Genomic DNA, 19,198 nt, shown 5'->3' with positions numbered 1-19,198 from the left:
ATAGCGACCCTGTAGAACAGAGTAGAACTGCCCCATAGCAGCTGGTGGATTCCAAACTGCCGACCTTTTTGGTTAGCAGCAATAGGTTACCATAGCTCTTAAGCACTGCACCACCAGGGCTCCTTCTAGATAGTAGACACTTGTTATTTTTGGTGATGGGAAAAGTAACACTGAATATGGACGAAGTGTACACAAATTCACCAAGGTAAATGATGATAGTAAGAAGTACACAGAATAAGGGATGATTTTGGTAAATGCTTAATATATGCAATTTTGCAACAACAATAATAACAACCAAAAAAAATGTGTGGTTATGCAGGTAGATAAGTGTACATATATGTGTATAGGAAGGCACACGTGAGTACATGTGCGTGCACATATAGGTGTTTTTTTATAGGTATATGTATGTACATGTTTGTGTATACCAAACATATATCCATATATATAATAAAGCCATGTCACCTGGGTGATGAATTTTGAGTATATAGTCAATTAAAGAAACCCCTGGTGGTGTAGTGGTTAAGTGCTACAGCTGCTAACCAAAAGGTTGGCAGTTCGAATCCACCAGGTGCTCCTTGGAAACTATATGGGGCAGTTCTACTCTGTCCTGTAGGGTCGCTATGAGTTGAAATCGACTCGACGGCGGTGAGTTTGATTTTTTTTTTTTAGTCAATTAAAACAGGATGTCTTTTTCAGATGATCTACTTTGTGGCTAAGACTTTCTAATCTTGGTATCTTTTTATTTTCTTTAACTTATGTGCATTTCTTTGCATTTTTTACTGTGAGATTTCACCTAGTTAATCATGCCTTATCATTACTTCCTGAAAAGATCAATCCTGGAATCCCGATTTTGCCTCTAGTGTAATCACTAATCTCTGGCTTTTGCCATTGCCCACCTGATAAGCATGCTTTTGCATCTTGGGCAAAGCATCATAGGTATCCTTAGGCATAAGTATGTGTAAGAATTTTTTTTTTTTTATTGTGGTGAGTATGTATGTAACAACACATTTGCCATTGCAGCATTTTTTACATGTACAGTAAATGACATTAATTATATTCATCATGTTGTACAACCATCACCACTATCCATTGCCATATTTTTCTATCGGCTTCAGCGAATTTGCTGCTTTGTAAAAGGCATGAGGAAGATTCTAACTCAACTCCCTCATGTAAAAATACACTAGAATACGTCTAGAAATATTGGTATTAAGTACCAAAACCAATTTAACCATATAAGATGTTTATATTTAATATGTCTTTACATAACAAAATAAACTGAACAACGTGTTTCTAAAGAAGATGATGGTAATTAATTTCGTTTTCTGTTTCAGGCAAAGATGGGGACATTATTAAATATTTAATCACAAAATAAATGCTCCTTGTTTTCAACTTAAATGATCCTGAAATTATACATACTGCATTCTTGATTTTTAAGGTCATTTCCTTTTTATTGTTTTAGTCTTCAGAGCAGTTCTGGCCCTCAGCATTGTAGACTAGAATCTAATTTGACATATAAAATAGAATAACAAAGGATAACAGTAGACCTAACATAAAAGGCTTATTCTGATAGGTGTTTTGTATTTGGGAGTATGTCTATTTCACTAATAGACAAGTCTTTTCTGTTAGGATGGAATAAGCCCCTTGACAGAAATTGACTGTTTAAATTATCTTAGTTCTTCATATTATTGTTTCTATCCTTTATATTACCTATCAAAGTGCATTACCTTGCTGCTAAATATTAGGTGCTTCACTGTGTAATGACATATAGATCAAATACACAACCCAGTAAATTCCGAGGGGCTGTTTGTATTTCTTTGGAATTTGATTTATTTCTAGCAATCCCGCTCCTCCTCCTTCAAAGTGATGCAGATCCTGAAAATGCTTCTCTCCATTACAGCTGTTCAATATGTAATTTCAGTAAAATTTTCAGATCAAAATCTTCTTTCCACTCTTCACTTGGGAGAAAGTTAACGTTTCCAGTATCCCAATGTATCAGTTTGTATGCGATTTAGACACGAGCATTACTTGTTCCCTTCTAAATGACTTTTTGAAGAAATATTGAAAGTGAAAATAGTAAAGGATTGCATTTTTGAATTTGGTTCACATCTGGTAACCATATGCCCTACGCTCCTGTCACTAATAACCCTGGTGGTCTCTTAGCTTCCCTTCCAATTCTTTTCTCCCTTTTGCCTTCTCTAGTTGCAGTCTCACCCCCTAACGCACCTGCTTGCCCACACCCTCTGGTGGGTCAGTGGTTTCTATGAGTCCTCGAATCTATGTGTGTACCAAGTATTGTCCAAAACAAAAATCGTGGGTGCCCTGCCCATAGGTATAACTACTATAGTCAGACATATGTTAATGCTTTACAGAATTATGAAATAAAAAATCATGTAAAAGCATTCCTACATTTGCTTGGCAGTGTCCCTAACTGGAAGAACAGCTATAAGACCAACCTTTCATGGATTTATATTAGGGAAGTAGAAAGATGAAGGGTCAGAAGGACTCTCTGCCTGGCTTTCATTGTTCCTAATACCCAAAAACCAAAACCAAACCCAGTGCTGTCGAGTCGAGTCTGACTCATAGCAACCCTATAGGACAGGGTAGAACTGCGCCATAGAGCTTCCAAGGAGCGCCTGGTGGATTAGAACTGCCGACCTGTTGGTTAGCAGCTGTAGCACTTAACCACTATGACACCCGGGTTTCCTTCCTAATTCCACAAGATTTAAATTTTATGCCGGACTTTTGTTCATGACCAAAGACAAGGTTATTTCTTTCCTCATGGCATCATTTTTATTTGGTACATGAGAGAGGTATAATGTTAATGAATTATTACTATATTAGTATTAAATTTTATTTCTGTTAATTTTATGTAAGTTAATGTAATTTTGGTTGCAGCATATAATATTTAAATATCATATATATTTTCACTTTTCCCTCTTAACCATAGTATTTCTATTTTTCTTCCCTTTATAGGGTCAGTATGAGTCAGAATTGACTCAATGGCCATAGGCTTGTTTTTTTTTTTTTTTTAGAGTAGAAAAATTCATAGTCACACCATACCTTACTTTTCAAACATTGTATTTTCACCTATGTGCTAAGTTAAAGTGATGTTTCCTAAGTTTTGCTAGCTGTGGGGGAAATGGAATATAAAATAGAATGTGAATCCAAATTAAAATTTCTTGCCCTTTAAAAATGAAAACTCCATAAAGGGCAATTTGTTAAGAGATGATCTTCACTTTTATACTGAGAACAGGTGTCTTTATTTGGTCTAAATACATTCATGCTTGGCTGTCTTAGGAAGTCTTCTCAGGGCTGACTCCTAACCCTGAATTGTGGGTGATAATGTCGATTGACTGTGTCATATGCTTCTCTAAGCAAAACATCTTACTTTTTGCTGACAAATTTTGGCATAACTTTGTTATATGTGGAACTCCTGTCACCAAACCAAACCCACTGCCATCGAGTCAATTCTGGCTCTTATCGACCCTAAAGGACAGAGTCGAATTGTCCCATAGAGTTTCCAAGAAGTGGCTGGTGGATTCGAACTGGTGACCTTTGGTTAGCAGGGCTCCCAACTTCTGTTACAATACATAACAATTAATTGAAAAGGAAATAGAAAATAAATTGGCCAGTTAATAATTTGCTATATTTCCCTATTAAGTTGACAGATCACATTAATTCATAAGGGTCTACCCATTGCTATATATTAGTTTATCTCTTAGAGGGTATGACACCAGCAGGTATTCTCATAACCCAAAAATTCTAAAAGAAAGGTAACCAGGAGAGGGTGAAAATGCTTTGGGTCTTAAACCAGGGTTTACAAAAATTCAAGAAGATAGTTCACTGAGAAAAGTAAATGTTTTAACTGATACTTTTTTTTTTGACGATAAATGGAATTTTAAAATGTTTTTGTTACAATTCTAACATTTAACAATTTTCATAATTAACCATAACTCTTTAGTCAAATGTTGCCAAGTAAAGTGATATTTACATTAATAAATATTTTAAAAACACCCATTTGTAGGTTTAACAATTAAATACATGGACAGCAGTCTCCATTTTCCCTTCAGACGCAGAGGATTTTAGCTGATTGCCCTCTTAATAGAGCTTCTAAATGCACCAAAGCCCATCTTGGCATGTTTATGCTGTAGGCATCCTACATACTGTTGTGACACCTTGCTCTGTATTTCTCTCATTTCGTTACTGTGGATCATGACAGCTTTCTGTTGACTCTTGAAGTTCAGAATCCTACACTTCCAAGGAATTACTACTGTTTTTCAGAATCTAAACTTAACTCGTATCCACTGCCTTTGAGTCGATTCTGATTCATAGGGTTACTATGAGCCATAAGTGACTCGATGGCACTGGGTTTAAACTTAACTAATCCCTTTACTCTGCTTTCTGTAGGCTTTTCCTTTCCCATGAAGGGAGCATAAATCTGTACATCTTTAGAGGCCTTGCAGTGTGTCAGTTTTCTCAACCAGAATCAAGGCCAGAGTCACATTGTGTGAACTTTGACAGGGCTGCTCACATGAGCTCAAGGTGGGGAAGAAATTTGCATCCCTACTCCTCCTTTCTAGCTGTCTTTGCCTTTCCTCTTGGTAGTGTCACATTTTCTTGCATCCTTGGACTATCAAGGAAGCCAGCAGAGAAGTGCATCCAGTGATTTGCATGTGGTAATGTGGAGAGTCAGTGGCTCAACTCGGATTAGCATCCACAAGCCTGTTTGCTCCCTGGAGTTGTCAGAGCACCAGAGCACTCTGTGTTTCCCTTCAGCCTTGGCTCTTACACAGAAACACTAAAATCAGTTGGCGGGGGGGGGGCAGTAATAACTAATCTATGTAGATAATATGCTTTAATTGTATTGCTAAAGACCTCAAATAAGAATTATTGAGAGATTGAATTTCCTTAAGATTTGTTGAAATTTTCTACACCAGAAGCCTCTAGCATTTTAAATTAAACATGGTTGCCTTTGTAATGTTTTTCTCTTTTGCAGAGTTCAAAAAGTTTGAGATTTATGTTTAGTTTATTTTGGGAAGAGCTTAATTTCTATTACTGCACTAAAAGTTCAATTAGCAACACTTCTCAGCCTTGGTTTTAGACCTGAAGGCTGTGGACGTGACTTAGACAAAATGGCCCAGACTTCTTGATACATCAGACTGTGGCGGAAAGATGCTGCGTTTCCTTGGTGGTGATGCGTTTTTTTCCATACTCAACATTGGCCTTTTGCTGAGCAGGGGAAACAATGGTCTGTAATTAAAAAAAAAAAAGATAAATAAAAAGTTAGCTTGAAAGAAAATCAGAACAAAGGGTGAGGAAAAACACAATACCCTTGGAGAGATGATGGCCAGGCAATGTTCTGGTGAATAAAAAAATAAATTTTTTTTTTTAATAAAGACATACATCTATTGGGATCTCAGAAATCTGCAGCTTAGGACTAATGAAAACAGGCTTTCATATTCATGTGTCTGTTCCCATATTTCCAACTTCTGTTTCCAAATTGGTTTAATAAGTTGTGGCAAAAGGCAATCTAAACTAGAGGTGAGCTTGAAACTGTGGTCTGTTCCATAAGGCATCAGATCTACATCTGTGTGCCTGGGCTTTCACCTGGCATCCCTGAGATAATTTCTCGCACTGTGCCCAGCCTGGTTTCCTCTCTAGCCCATCATAATAATTCCATGCCTTAGTTTATGGTTTTTCTCTCTCCGTAATACCTTCCCTTTCCCCTCCACCTTCCCAGCACGTCTTCCCAGGTTTTATTCCAGTGAATTCCATTCTATTCCATGCAGCCTAGCACTGAACTGCAGACTCATGTTTTTTGCATGTTATTGTTTCTTCTTCAAATAAGCTACTTCAAGTCATGTATTGTAGATTCATGTTCCCACAGCTGTGAAATAATCAAGAACCACTGCGAAACATTCCCTGATTCAGTGTCTTTCTCTGAAAACTTGGAAATAGAGTCAGATGGGAAGCAAATGTTATCCTTTAACCTTTCTCTAATCTTCACCAATTGGGACAGACCAGCATGTGCATATTTATATAAAAAGGTCCCTGCTTTCTTGCTTCTTCATCTCTGAATGTGGTCTCATTGTCTGTCCTCTAGACCATAGAACACAGTGTGGCTGAAAGGATTATTTTAGATTTTGAACAGTGAGCCCAAATGCAGGACAAGTTAACTGGAGAAAAAAAGAGATATCTTGGCTGAGCGCTAACTGAATGTGATAACATCTGGGTATTGAACCTGACTCATTTAACAACTGGGTATCGTTTTTTTTTTTTTTTTTACTAGCGTGGTGACAATAAGCGTGGTACTGAACTTCCCTGGCTATCAATGTCCTTAACTTCAAGGCCATTTTGACTAATTGATCTATCTCCACTTAACCTTGCAGATCCAAAGTTCCTGCTTCCATTTAATTATTTATAACTGAGGACAGCCACAGAAGCACCTCTTTGTGTAAAATAGAGCACTTATGGCTCATGGCACTTAGTGAAAGCGATCAGCTCTAGGAAGCCCGATTCCAAATTTGGGGTGTTGAGAAAGATGAACCTCATGGGAAACATTTGCCATGGATGAGCCCCATCAATAGTCCCTGCTTTATATAGCACAGTGTGGACACAGTAAATGTCTGTTGATCATGGGGTGTCAAGAGAGGGTGGGAGGAAGGAGAGGGAGAATAAATCTGAAACGTTATCTCCCAAACACTTGTTTTTGTCTTTTCTGAAGCATAAAATTGTTAAGAAGGGAATGGCGGGATGGAGGGAATGACATAGAGTTACCAGACAGAATGCCAAACCTCAAGAGCAAAAAGAAGGTAGAAACAATATACAAATACAAACGGAGGTTGAATTCCAAAGGGCTTTAGTGTTGTCTTTGGCAAAATCTAGATCAGGCAGGTGTTCATTTTTATCCTATTACAAAACTACTAGTATCTGGAGACTAAACAGTGATTACTTTGGAGGTAGGGATAGTGCCATTTGATAACAATAAACCAACAAAAGAAAAAAACCAAACCTGTTGCCATCGAGTTGATTCCAACTCATAGCGACCCTATAGGACAGAGCAGAACTGCCCCATAGAGCTTCCAAGGAGCACCTGGTGGATTCAAACTGCTGACCTTTTGGTTAGCAGATGTAGCTCTTAACCACTGCGCCACCAGGGTTTCCTTGATAATAGTAGTTCTAATAAATATCTGTTTTGTTTGCTATTTTCAAGTGTTTCAGAATATTCATTTTCTCACTGACACTTACCTTTTGGGTAAATCATAATCCTATTGATTATGCTTTTGTAACTCTTTGTAGTATCTAATATAGTGGCCTGCAAAAGGTTAGTTCGGGCTGGAAGAATGGAGCTGCAAAAGCCTAGTGCATAATGCATTAATGATTTTTCTTAGAATTTTTCCTTTTTGTGACTTTACTGTGTTTACACATGGCCCTTTGCTACTTCCCAGAAGCACAGCAAGTTGGTGCCTATGCTCACATACAACCACATACAGTTCAGGCTGCAGCAATTGCCTGCGTTTATCCTCTCCCAGTGATTTCAAATGCCAGCCACCAGCCCGAGGCCTGTTGATAAAAATCTTTAACTGCTAGGGTACTTTGAATCTGAGGATTAATCTCCAAGTGTCTGGAAAACATTCAGCTTCTTACAATTCTGGAAAATAAGAAAAATGTGACTTTGTTTAAGAAGAGAAGATAGCTCGTGATTAGTGGCACAGCCGTTGTGATATGTGAATTGGTTTCTGATGTTCAGCTCGGCGGCAATAAATAACGCTGACATCTGGGGCAATACACACTTGTCTCATCAGCAGCACGGGTTTTATCTTCAGTGGCTGCATGGGAATTCTGCAGATACCATTATTCTTGGATTTGAAGGTAAACCTAACTTGTTTCGTTTTGAATATTCAGCTTTTCCTTTCTTAGCTATTAGCTTAAAGGGAAAGCACAAATGTTTTTAAAACGTATTGCTGTAAGAGAGCTATGAGTGCTCTTTTGTGCAAAACAAAGAAGCCTGGAATTCAGAGCTGCATGTGAATATTGCCTATATTTTTCTTCCTTTTTTTGTCTCTGACTCTCCTCAATATGAGTATGAAGCTTCTTTTCAGTGGATACGATGAAGCATTGCCAACCCCAACTTCACATACCTTTCGTGGATACCCCTATAAATACTAAAGGGAGTTTTATTTCATTTCCTAAGAAATTTTTTTTGTAGTTGCTCTGTGTCAGGCTCCTGCTTACCATGGCCTAAGTGGATAGATAATATTTGCATGTCCGCATGCACAGGAGGATGAAGACGAGGCAAAACAGAGTAAGAGACTAACTCGAAACCTCACAGAAATCTCCGTCTCTTATCAGAGTGGGAGTCCCTGGCTGGTGCAGACGGTTAAAGAGCTCAGCTGTTAACTGAAATGTTGGAGGTTTGAGTCCATTCAGAGGTGCCTCGGAGGAAAATCTTGGCAATCCTCTTCCAAAAAACCATCCATTGAAAACCCTATGGAGCACAGGTCTACTCATGGGCTTGCCCTGAGTCATAATCAGCTTAATGGCAACTGGAACTAACTAACCAGTAGGTTCTAGTCAGACTAGAAGCCAGGTACTCTAACTCCCCATTCAAAGGTGTCCCCATAAGGACATTGCCTCACCTGACCCCCTGAAGGTCCCTCATCACTTGAGGAGACTATCAGTACAACTCCACTTTTGGACACACTCTCTCCAGTACCACGGCCTAGGTGTGTATTAAGCTGTTTAGTCCAGAGTGGTGTTTGAACACAGTAAGTGCTCAGTCCATGTGAGTTAGCCCCCACTCCCTTCTGCTGTAAACACTGCCAAAAATAAACGTGAGGGCTTGGAAGAGGAGCCATAGAAATGATGAAAGTTTTAGAAATAAATGAAGAAGCTCAAGTTACTTGCCTGAGAGAAATGTAAGCTGAAGTTATACCAATATTCTTTCTCCTACAATAGTAGCTTCAACTGTGTGTCCACAAGACTCTCTTTTTTAAAAATTGCGGTAAAATGTATACAACATAGAATTTGCTATTTTAACAAGTTTTAAGTGTAAAATTTAGTGGCCTTAAATGTATTGACAATGTTGTACAACCACTACCGCTATTTATTTCCAAAAACTTTTCATCACCCCAGACAGAAACTCAGTACCCCTTCAGCAATAACTCACCAGTCCACCTGCCTGAGCCCCTGGTAACCACTAATCAGTATTTCCCGTGATACTCTCTTGAGGGTCACCTCAGAGGAAGGGTTCAGAGGGCCCCATTCCTATTTCCTTTAGAGAATCTCCACTTTCGTCAGTTTTTAATATTGGCTTCTGTGCATTACTTCATTTAAACAAGGGTTATGAGGGTACCAAATATTTATAAACCCACGTTCTATTTTATAAAGTAAAAAAAGTGAATGACAAATGAACATACTTTGTTTTCACCGAATTTTTAAAAAAAGTAGAACACTCATGGGCATGTGCTTGCTCATCTGTCAAAAGAGACACAGGATTCTTTGTCTTTTGCAACTCTAGCAAACTCTGACTGTCCACAGAGGTTGCGGTACAGTGAGTTTGGTCTGACAATTGGCTGCTAGAGAAAAACCCTGGGGGGAGAAGTTCGGACCTCCGAGGTCCAGCCCTGCTTGGCGGTACTTACTGAACTTCTTGGGACCTCAGTTCTCCCATTTACTAAGGGACTAAATGAACTCTGGAGCCCTGGTGGTGCAGCAGTTAAGAGCTTGGCTGCTAACCAAAAGGTCAGCAGTTGTAATCCACCAGCTGCTCCTTGGAAACCCTATGGGGCAGTTCTACTCTGTCCCATAGGGTTGCTGTGAGTCAGAATCGACTCGACGGCAATGGGTTTGTGCCTGTGAGAATTTTAAGAAAAATATTCACCTCTTTCTCCCTCCCTCTCCCCATCTCTCTCTTTCTCAAATGCATCTAAGTCCATTTCCCTGGAGGCTAGAAGGTCTCCTAAAGTGCCTTCACTTCTGTTTCTATTTAATCCTAACACTCCAATTTAACTCAACTTCCTGTATCCTTATAGATTTTTTTAACCGTGTAAATTCTATATGTGTTTCTATCAGTTCTTCCAACAAGAAATTAGTGGGTTATTTGTTTGTTCTTTTATTTAGTACAGAGTCGCTGTAGGGTTGCTTTGAGTCGGAACCGACTTGAAGGCGCATAACAGTAACAACAACCAAAAATACATTGGGTGCAGTAGCTGACTCAAGTTACGTGATTATATTCATCTAAGTCTATACCTTAGAGCTTTTTTTTTTCCAGCAGCCTGTAAATCTGCTTATGTTGACATTCATGCTTCTTTTAAGTAACTTATTTAAACAACCAAATGTTTAAAAGTATCCTGTCTTATAGTTCAGCTCTGCATGTGGGTGCAACATGATAAAAGTGATAGTTTTTCTCCGCATATGCAGTTATGGGAAGTTACAGAGAGCAGGTATAAAGACTCAGCTTTTCTCCTCATTTGAAGCAAAGTGTTCAGGAAGAGTCCCTGCTTAAGAAGAAGAGTGGCAGGCACGGCGAGGTGCAGTGCCACTAAATATGAACATGAAATTGCAAGAACAAATGTTCTTGAGATGGAAACGAATTCACTTGTCAGTGATTTAATGAAACATGAAGTATAACAGTACTGTCCAATGGTGACCTTCCAAATTGTTTGCATCGGTACTTCTCAGGTACAGAGAAAGAGTGTGACCCTGCACCCGACGAGGAGTTTCCTTTTTGTTCTTGTTAACTACTCAGGGAGGTTTCAGCTAGACGTGTTATACCTCACAGCAGAGGTGAGCTCACCACAAATGATAAATACCAAGGTGAATGAGTGATAACTTTTCCTACCTAGATGTTTTTTCCTTTTGGAAAACAAGGTCTTCTGTTACCTCTAAGGGATAACTTTTCTTTTTCAAACTGCTGCTGTGGGCCAATGGCAAAAAAATATAAAAGGCCCGATAGAGTAAAAGGGGAAGAGAGAGCAGCTTTCCCCCGGATACCTGCAGGCTCTGCCTCTGCCTTGGATGAAGTTCTAGATTGGCTAGACAGGGAGGTTTGAAACACTTTAATGGAATTTAAGCCCTTGGCTTGTTGAAGAGGCGCAGAGGTAAAGCCACCTGCCCGCAGATCTGAGCTGAGAGTAGGGAATCTGAAATATAACTGGCGGAAATGCATGAGAAGGATAGAGATGAAGAACATCTACCAATGACATCTGGGATGGGGGAGACTGAAAGTTGAGAAACAAATATTAAATCTGCCATCACCTCATGGCTATTGTACTTACCCAGGTAAATATATTACCTGACTGCTTTGGGAGAGCATTCCTAGGGTTGATATTCCTCCTCAGTTATCTTTACCAGCACATTAAACCATGTCAGGCCGTAAGCTGATGGTCTCCTTAGTACGCCCAAGTAGTCAAGTGCACAGTCAGTCCTTTCATGTCTAGTCCCTTTTCCTTACTTGCCGAAATGAAATTCCATTCATCATTCATTCACTCCTTTATTCATTAATTCAGGAAATAAACGTTGAGCACTTACTGTGTGCCAGGCAGCGTTCTATGAGCATGAGCAAAACAAAGGAAAATGTAGCCTCGTGCAGTCCTCATGCTAGAGGGAGTGCATGACAATGAACAAAATAAGTTATTATAAAGTATAGTATATGCTATGGCGATAAGTGCAATGGAGAAAAATAAAACTGGAAGGGGGAGATGCAGTGCCTTCCTTAGGAGGAAGCTGCAGTTCTCCGCGGGGTGGTGAAGGGAAGCTTCACCGAGCAGTTCACATTTGTGTACTGACGAGAACTCGATGAGGGAGCCAGCTATGTGCAAATCCGGGTGCTCCAGACAGACAGTGGGTGCGGGGCCCTGAGGCAGGTGTGTGCGGCCACTTCCAGGAACTGCGTGAGACCAGTGTGCTGAAGCAGCAAGGTGACGGGGAAGGATGAGGCCAGAGGAGCACAGAAAGATCGTGCAGGGCCTTCCAGTCCACCCTCATTACCTTGGTTTTTACTCTGAGGGAGAAAGGAAACCATTTGATAGGGTTTGAGAAAGGAGGAACGTGATTTGATTTAATGTTAACAGGGTCCCTTTAGCTGCTGAGACCAGACTGAAAAGGAAAAATGAGGACGTCATTTTTAAGCTTGGAAGTGTAATAGACATCCAGGCAGAGGTGATGAGGGGCCAACTTGATGTATGTGTTCCTGGGAGTGCTCCGTTGCTGTTGCTAACTCTCCTTTTCCGACGTTCATGGATATTAGAGTACCTAAATGTCCCCCCTCACACCTCTTAAATAATTAAGCAGATTCAGCAACTTTTGTAAGAAGATGTTATAACAGGATGTTAATTAGAGAGCCATTTGTGACCCCGATTTGCTGGAAAAAATGGAGAAGAAAGTTTTATTTCCAGGATAAATTCCTTATGTAGTTAAATCTTCAAAAATTTTGCAGACTCCAAGGAACAACATCCTCGAGGAATTAAAAATATGGTAAGAAGCTCTTGCATTCTGTTCTTCATTTCACAGTGAAGGTCACTGTTGTTCCCTTTGAGTTTTAAAATCAACTTTGGTGCTTGTTTCTTCAGTTTTTTTTTTCCCCCCTACTAAGCTAATTAATGCAGTTATGTGGAGACTCCAAGGCAGACTCGGGGAGAGGCAGCATAGGCTTGCAGCTGGAGCTATGGAGGGAAGGGCCAGGAGACTGGGAGCGCCTTATTTGACCCTAACATTTGAAGGTGACTTTGGTCAAAGTGGAAACCCTGGTGGTGTAGTGGTTAAGTGCTATGGCTGCTAACCAAAAGGTCGGCAGTTCGAATCCGCCAGGTGCTCCTTGGAATCTCTATAGGGCAGTTCTATTCTGTCCTATAGAGTCGCTGTGAGTTGGAATCGACTCAACGGCAGTGGGTTTGGTTTTTTGGTTTTGGTCGGTCAAAGTCACCAAGGTTTTGTTCATCTCTCCATCCCATGACACCATTTAACACCCTAAGAATTAAAATGGTTTTGCTTTTTCACTGGTGTATTGAATTTTAGATTTCAGCATATACTGAGTTCTTGGATAATAGAAATTTAATTATAAACTAACAGCAAGACTGAAAACCTGGGTTAGACTTCCAGATCTAGCATTTAGTGACCTTGGAAAAGGCATTCAGTCCTCTTGACTGCCGTATGCTTATCTCTCAAAATGTTGCCATGAACATTTATGCCATGAACAGTTATGGGATAACATTTGTAAGGACGCTTTTAACAATGAAGAGACATGGAAATAAGGCATTGTGTTCTAGTTGGTAAAACTGAGAAAGCTGAAGCAAGACTATCTGAGTTCAAATTCTGGCTCTATTCCTTATTACCTGGGTGAACTTGGCCAAGTTTGTTAACCTCTGTGTGCCTCAGTTCCCTCATTTGAAAAATGTAAGAGTATAATGTCTGATTTAGCCTGTACCTCTGGTGATGTAGTAGTTAAGAGCCCAGGTGCTAATCAGAAGGTCGGCAGTTTGAATCCACCAGCTGCTCCTTGGAAACCCTGTGGTTTCCAAGTTCTAGTCTGTTCTATAGGGTTGCTATGAGTTGGATTCGACTCGAGAACAACGGATCTGGTTTTCGGTTTTCTGACCATTGAAAGGCTTAACACAAAAAATCCTTAGAGCAGTGCCGAACACACGAATGTGCTCAGTAATGGTTTACAGTAAATATTACTACTCTTTCTGTCAGTGGTACTACTACTGCTAATGCTGTGATAATAGATGCATATGTTATATAGGCTATGTAATTAATAGCTGTATACATTCCACTTCCTCTTCCTCCTCCTTCTAGTGCTAATACTACTGTAGGTGGACTTCTAGACATAACCAAACCTTAGAGACTAGCAGAATTCCAAGACATTATCTTAGAATAGCATGAGAGACTTTATCCCATTGGGCCTCACAGCTTTTAAACAAGACAGTATGATGAAAAAAAATTGTATTTGCCTTTTTTTTTTTCTTGACAAGAAAAGTAAAGGCAAAAGGAGTTCACAGAAAGTCACTAAAAGTTGGAAAGAAACCTAACTAACAACTTCGTACTACCAACTAGCGCGTGATGTCCATCACCATAACATAGGCCACAACAATTCTTAGACAACCTTTGTTGTCCTTGTTAATTCTTTAATCCTGTAATAAACTAGCACGCTGTTGTTTTCTATCCTAAGTAAGTACTCTTAAGAACTGAAGCCCTGATAAACAAGAAGAAGGTGTGGTAATGCCCAATGCTGAGCCACTCCAGGGGTGGGAAAGAGGAGAGAATTCCACCAGGAAAAATCAGTCAGGAGCTCATACTCCTTTGCACTTGGAATCCCTGTGCTGGGAGGCTCCTGGGACCAGGAGACAGAGAGAGATCAAGCTGTAACCCTGAAGACGGTGAGAAGCCTTGGCAGGAGACACTCAACAGGAGAGACCCAGCCTCAGGAGGTGGCTTAGCAGGCTTCTCAGCCCACGGAGAGAGAAAGCTGAGTGGCTTGGGGCAGAGACTGAGGGCCAGGGAGAGGAGTGCCTGTGAACATGGCTGGGAAAAGGCTGTCCTAATGGAAGAACTGTATCCTGAATGTTCCTGAGCCTGAACTGTAACCCGTTAGTTCCCTAATAAACCCTATAATCATGAGTATGGCCTGTGAGTTCTGTGTGGCCATTGGAACGAATTATCGAACCCAGCAGAGAAGTAGCGAGTGCTGCGGAAGGCATATCTGACCTCCGCCTCATAGAAATCAGCCTTGGGCTGTTCATCTGGATTCGCCTTCCCCTAGGTGAAGTTAGAGAAGGTCAGACACTGCCCCACACCATTTTTACAGTGACCTTATATACAACAGAACAAAATGTTCCCCAGTCCTGAGTCATCTTCATGATTGCCATCATGTTTGAGTCCCTTGTTGTGGCTACTGTGCCAGTTCATCTCACCAAGGGTCTTTCTTGCCCTTGCTGACCCTCTGTTTCACTAAACATAGTGTCCTCCACTGGTGATTGATCCCTCCTGATGATGTGTCTGAAAAAAGTGAATCAGACAATGTTCTATTGTGATCTGTAAGGTTTTCATTGACTACTTTTCAGAAGTAGAATGCCAGGTCTTTCTTCCTAGGCTATCTTAGTCTGGCAGCTCCACTGAAACCTGTGGGTAACCCTGATGGTATTTCAAATACCTCATCACAGCAACACTCAAGCCACCACAGTACAGCAAACCAATGAGTGGGTGGTGGATATATATATATCTTCTTTGTTAATGGACTCAAGCATAACAATGATTGGGGAGAAGGGCTCAGGACTGGGCAGTGTTTTTGTTCTGTTGTACATAGGGTCGAGATGAGTCAGAACTGACTTGATGGCACCTAGCAACAACAACTTCAGTAATAACCAACTCATAAACTCTTTGATAATAACAGCTAAGACAAAGATATGTAAGGAAGTTTCTTTCTCATCAGCAAGTGGTGCTAAAAATTGCAGATTTTTAGGGACGTCTTAGTCATCTAGTGCTACTATAGCAGAAATACCACAGGTGGATGGCTTTAACAAAGAGAAATTTATTCTCTCACAGTCCAAATTCAGGGTGCCAGCAGTAAGGGAAAACTTTCTCCTTTCTCTGTCAGCTTTGGAGGGAGGTCCTTGTCATCAATCTTCCCCTGGTCTAGGAACTTCTCAGCGCAGGAACCTCGGGTCCACAGGACACACTCTGCTCCTGGTGCTGCTTTCTTGGTGGTATGAGGTCCCCGCGTCTCTCTGCCTGATTCTTTTATATCTCAAAAAAGATTGACTCAAGACATACCCTAACGCATTATTAACATAACTGCCTCGAATCCTGCTTCATTAACATCATAGAGGTAGGATTTATAACACACAGAAAAACCACATCAGGTGACAAAATGGTGGACAGTCACACAATACTGGGAATCATGGCCTAGCCAACTTAACACACATTTTGGGGTGACACAATTCAATCCATAACAAGGGGTAATGTTTGAATATGTATTTAATGGATTTGATTTTTAAGAAGAAGAGCCCCCATTCCATGAGGATGACTAGTCCTGCATGTGAAAAACAAACGAGTCTGTGCCCTGGCCCCAGGCTTTCTACGTGATCGTGTTAGGTGAGTAACAGAGCATGTTTGTATTTCATTGATGTAAATGCTCTCAAGCTCTCTAGAAATAGCAGCAAAATCAAATCTTACTTAAAAAGGAAGCCTGGCACTTCTTGGCAAAGTGATACTGCCCAGGCGGGCTCTGAAGATACGTCGTAATTTCCCTCTGTAGGGTCAGTGGATTGCTCCGGGACTCTATGTTTGTCATCTGGACCTCGCTGCTCACTTAAAAATTTACGAGTATTGCTTGTAAGGAAGAATAGCTTTGCCAGGATTAAGTCTTTTGAAAGGTTGAAATGTTTGTTTTATTACATTAAAAAAAAAAAAAATCACAGCAATAAAGCTGCTAAAACAGCAAGCTTTGCTTTTTTTCCTGAAATCCTTTACTTCACTAAAGAAATCTGCTGGAGAATCTCTTTGTAACATAAACTCCCCCAAAGCAGAGCATATGTCTTTTGTGGAATTCATGTCATGTTTGTAACTCAGCACAAAGATGCACTGTAATGGAGGAAAGAGTATGTATAAGATGTTGGGGGTATTAATAGGAATTAATACGTAAATATTTGGACTTCACAGAATTAAGAGCCCTAGCAATAACCCTCATGGATTGAATATCATGTGCCAAGCACTCTCCGAAGTACATGTACTGGCTTACATAATTTTGAATATTGCAGTAATGTTTTGAGGAATATCAGTAGTAGTTGTTTTTCCTGTTATTGTTGTTGATTACCATCAAGTAGATTCTGACTCATGGTGACCCCATGTATAAAGAGTAGAACTGCACTCAAGAGCATTTTCAAGGCTGTGACCTTTTGGAAGTGGATGGCCAGGCTTTACTTCTGAGGTGCCTCTGGGTGGGTTTGAACCACCAGTCTTTTGGTTAATAGCCCAGCACTTAACCATTTGTGACACCCAGGGACTCCAAAATAATAATAGACCACAACTATTAAGTTGAACAATGTGAAATTGCTAATATTAGATCATTTTTGACCTACAAAGTGGTAATTTCAAATGATTCCACCTTACTATACTTATAACAATAAGGAAGAAGTGAATGTTTTTTGAATTTTAAGGACTAGTCAGAAAATGTGCTACTAGACACTTGCTGCAAGAGAAGTACTCCAATATGGTATGCTGTTACAATAGACTTGGCTGAGACCCATTCTGTTACACTGGATTATAGCTAGTATCACCAAGATGTGTATAGCTTGGATTTATGTTATACCGTAATGCCTGTGAAGTAAAAGCAATCTCTGCCTGTATCCTTTAACCTCTTATTACCCTGGTGATGTTGATTGTAATAGTTGCTATTGTATGGTTGAAGAAAATGATGTACAATCAAGTAACTTACCTATGGTACTCTAATATTTTTGACTGGGGAGGGGGACAACCTTTTTTTATAGAATCAGCAAAGAATGACCAATAATATTTTATTTTCATTGCCATTTCTCTTACTTTGTGACTCATTTCTAATTACTAATTTCTAATTACTCTGTCACAGCTAACGCAGTATTCACTCCAAAATATGTATAGAATGAATTGTTATAAGGATTCACTTATTTTTAACTATTCTTTTTGTGATTTAGGTAGTTTTTATTTTCAAGAGATGAATATGTTATGTTTCTGTCAAAAATCTAGAAAACAACTTGTAAACGGGTAATGGTAGTAGTTGAACATGATAAACAGAACTAATGTCACTGAATTGTGCATGTGAAGAGTTTGAAAAGGCAAATGATTTGTTATATTTGTATTTATCACAATTAAAACAAAAACAAAGCCTTTAGGAAAAAAAGATGTTATTTAATGTATAATTTTTTAAAAAATGAATAACTAAAGTTGATCATTAAATTATTAAGAAATGACACATTAACCTGATTGGAGTGTATCTTCACTTCCTACATAGGCTTTGGAGGAAGAAGCTGAACTCTTGTTAGCCCAGACTTCCTACTGACACTCGAACCTATAAAAACATATTTCAAATTAAGATCCTGTAAAATAGACTCTATATTAGGTAATATTATTGAATCGAAGTGACATTTCTTTGATGTTCTAAGACATTGTGTATAGGAGGCTACTGTGGTTCTTAAGATGTATATGCCAAAGTATTTAAAGGTGACGTATCATGATGTCTGCTACTTAATTTCAAAGGGTACAAGAAAGTATAGGAAGGACTGGACTAAACCAAAAGCAAAGCAGTTTCCTGAGTAAACTGAATGCTTTGAAGGCCAGCGTAGCAGCGGTGGGGGTTTGGGAGCCATGACTTCAGGGTACATCTAAGTCAATTGGCATGATAAAATCTATTAAGAAAACATTCTATATCCCACTTCGGAGAGTGGCATCTGGGATCTTAAACACTAGCAAGAGGCCATCTAAAATGCATCAATTGATCTCAGCCTACCTGGAGCAAAGGAGAATGAAGAACAACAAAGATGCAAGGTAGTTATGAGCCCAAGAGACAGAAAGGGCCGCATAAACCAGAGACTACATCAGCCTGAGACCAGAAGAACTAGATGGTGCCTGGCTACAACCAATGACTGCCCTGACAGGAAACACAACAGAGGACTCCTGAGGGAGCAGGAGAGCAGTGGGATGCAGACCTCAAATTCTCATAAAAAGACCAGACTTAATGGTCTGACTGAAACTAGAACGACCCCAGAGGTCACGGTCCCCAGACCTTCTGTTAGACCAAGACAGGAACCATTCCAAAAGCCAACTCTTCAGACAGGGATTGGACTGAACTATGCAATAGAAAATGATACTGGTGAAGAGCTAGCTTCTTGGGTCAGGTAGCCACATGAGACTATGTGGGCAGCTCCTGTCTGGAGTGGAGATGAGAGGGCAGAGGGGGGTCAGAAGCTGGCCAAATGGACATGGACACAAAAATAGAGAGTGGAGGGAGGGAGTGTGCTGTCTCATTAGAGGAAAAGCAACTAGGAGTATATAGCAAGGTATATACAAATTTTTGTATGACAGACTGACTTGGTTTGTACACTTTCACTTAAAGCACAGTAAAAATTAAAAGAAAAAAGTATAGGAAAGTAGATAGGTAGATGGGTGGGTAGGTAGGTAGATGATGGATAGGTGAGTGGGTGGGTGGTTGGATGGATGGATGGAT

The 19,198-nt window shown here is 40.0% G+C and overlaps 1 protein-coding gene across 16 annotated transcripts in view; it reads left to right on the top strand.

The window, feature by feature from the left end:
- DLGAP1 (DLG associated protein 1) overlaps positions 1 to 19,198 on the top strand; it is a 1,139,806-nt gene that overhangs the window by 266,732 nt on the left and 853,876 nt on the right. The gene's annotated exons all lie outside the window — the stretch shown is intronic.

Source organism: Elephas maximus, chromosome 11 (assembly GCF_024166365.1).
Source record: "Elephas maximus indicus isolate mEleMax1 chromosome 11, mEleMax1 primary haplotype, whole genome shotgun sequence".
NCBI lineage: Eukaryota > Metazoa > Chordata > Mammalia > Proboscidea > Elephantidae > Elephas > Elephas maximus.
This window is presented reverse-complemented; position numbering and strand designations above follow the sequence as displayed.